General features: G+C 31.2%; 1 protein-coding gene and 1 long non-coding RNA gene across 5 annotated transcripts in view; both read right to left on the reverse strand.

Moving 5' to 3' along the window:
• LOC124947822 (cysteine-rich motor neuron 1 protein-like) overlaps positions 1 to 2,500 on the reverse strand; it is a 312,934-nt gene that overhangs the window by 218,646 nt on the left and 91,788 nt on the right. The window lies entirely within an intron of this gene.
• LOC124947824 overlaps positions 1 to 2,500 on the reverse strand; it is a 47,646-nt gene that overhangs the window by 41,742 nt on the left and 3,404 nt on the right. The window contains exon 3 of one of the 3 annotated variants that reach the window (XR_007100508.1): positions 1,416 to 2,155. The exons of the other annotated variants lie outside the window; for them this stretch is intronic. This is a non-coding gene — a long non-coding RNA (uncharacterized LOC124947824). Of the gene's footprint in view, positions 1 to 1,415; positions 2,156 to 2,500 lie in introns of those variants that run through there. 3 annotated transcript variants of the gene reach the window in all.

The raw sequence follows: 2,500 nt of genomic DNA on the forward strand, positions 1-2,500 counted from the left end.
TTTTGGACTACTCTTTGGTCGACGTCAAACATATTTTTTTTTTCTTCCTTTTAAATAACTATAACTATCTTTTTCTTTTTTTCTTTCGTTCTTCTTTTTTTATACTAAATGCACTTTAATAAAAGAGAACTGTGTTGGGATTGGGATTATGGTCGGGAGTAAAGAGAAATTCAAAATAAAGGATGAGAGTAAAATAAAACTGTCGACCGATTGCCAAATTTATATCATAAAGACGTTTCGAAAGTATCACAATTTTTGAGCCCGAAACGTTCGCTTAAAATCCTCTTGACTCAGGCTTAAACTACCATCGTGTTATATAGAGATGAGATGCTATAGTAGTCACAAGCGGCGCGTGAAAGACAGATATATTTGCCTTTCGAGGAAGGAAGGAAGGAAAAAAAATGGAGATAAAACGAGAAGAAAGAAATGAGAAAAAAAGAAAAGAGAAAAATATAAAAGACAAAAAAAAATGTCACCTTTAAAGGGAGCTAAGCGGATAAAAACGCCCTTCCTCACAGGCTTATCTTCTATCCCTTCTACTATGTACGACTCATTTTTTTTTTCTTTTTTTTTTTTCTTTTTTCTTTTTTACGCACACGCACACGCACACACACGGTGCACACACACACACACATATATATATATATATAATACATATACAGAGACGTGCACTCTATTTTCTCCTTGATACGTGGAAACGTCGTATACACGAATACTTAAGTCTAGCGTAACTCTTATACCATAAAGGGCAAAGACGCGTAAATCAAGTTTCTGTGGAAGCTTCGAAGGGATCATCCTCGAAACCCCTGTGCCTTTTATCTTTTCCTCTTTATGAAGAGAACGCGGAGAAGAGAAATATTCTCCTGAGACAGTTACGATTTTTCATCCATTAAATCAACCTATACTCTCTCTCTCTCTCTCTTTCTCTCTCTCTTTCTCTCTCTCTCTCTCTCTCTCTTGCTTTCTTTTCATCATTTTTTATGAACTTGACGTTAAAATAGCTAAGTGAAAATAAGAAAAGTAAGAAAAAAGAATTAGTGGGCCGAAGAGTCGACAAAAAGAAAAAAAAAAAAAAGAAGAAAAGAAAAAAAAAAGAAAGAAGACAAAAAAAAGAAGGAAAGAAAAGAAAAAAATGAATTCATTTTTCCTCGATAATACGACGATAAGAGGTTTGTGTAATTTCTAATATCGTTGATGACTTCATCTTTTTAATGACGAAATGTTTTCTTTTACTTAAAAATTAGAAATACAATTGGTCGTATAAGTATTCGTCGTGCTATTTAAATTCAAATAACTTTTTATAGATTGGAGAAATAGTTTTGTATATTTGAGTAGGTATGTGTAAGAATTAATATACTAAATGTGTCGTATACACAGTGCACATGTACATCGACAATTAAAAATAAAAATGATGAGATGAGAGCAATGTTTCTTTGTAGGTGTGATAAAAAATACAAAAAAAAAAAGAAAAACGTTCTTTTTTCCTTTTTTTTTTTCATCCTTTTTTTTCCTTCTTTTTTTTTTTTAATATTTTATTAGTAGTACTTTTGTAAATCATTATACATTCCGACTTCACGAGTTTGCACGAAAGAAAAAAAAAACTCACAGTTTCGTATTTTTTTCTTACACTAATTTCAAAATTCATTTGATATTTTAAAATTCAATCGCTTATCAACATACTCGACTCGATCATGTTAACGATGATGGACATTTGACTGATTAGTCAATTGAAATTATACATATATGAATAATATTATGAAAGTATTATTTCTCGTTTTTCGTTGAAGAAATAGAAATAGAAAGAGATAGATAGATAGATAGATAGAGAGAGAGAGAGAGAGAGAGAGAGAGAGAGAGAGAGAGAGAGATAAAGAGAAAGAGAGAGAGAGGGAAAGAGAGAAAGAAATAAAGAGATAGAGAGAAAGAAAGAGAGAGACAATGAGCGTTAAGAGAAGTCGTAAAAGTCTGCATGACCGGCGAAATGTGACGAGGACGACGGCCACCTGTGGCTCTTCTCTCTATATCGAGACGATGAATGCGCTCGCGCGTTTCGAGAGAGTGGCCCATACCCGTTATCACCTCTTCGCTTCTGAATTTCTCTCCTCCTCCATCCTCCTCCAGTCACCTCTTCCTTCTTTTTCTTATTCTTTTCTTTCTTTGAGAAAAAGAGAAAATAGGACGGAGTACCATTTATTTTTTCTTAACTATATTTTAACGTACATATGTACATTCGCATTAAATAAAATTTTTATATACGCGTTTATGTATATTTATTACTTAAATTATAAATAATATAAAATATATATATATATATATATATATGTTATGTTATAATAAATAAATGAAAAAATATAGTTAAAGCAAATAAATGCTATTTGTATGTATATACATACACGTATATATGTATGTATGTATGTATGTATGTATATACCGGTAATATATGTATATTTAACTTTTCTGCGATATAATAATAAAGAGAAACGAAATGCTTTGTATAATT

Source organism: Vespa velutina, chromosome 3, assembly GCF_912470025.1.
Source record: "Vespa velutina chromosome 3, iVesVel2.1, whole genome shotgun sequence".
In the NCBI taxonomy this organism is placed as follows: domain Eukaryota; kingdom Metazoa; phylum Arthropoda; class Insecta; order Hymenoptera; family Vespidae; genus Vespa; species Vespa velutina.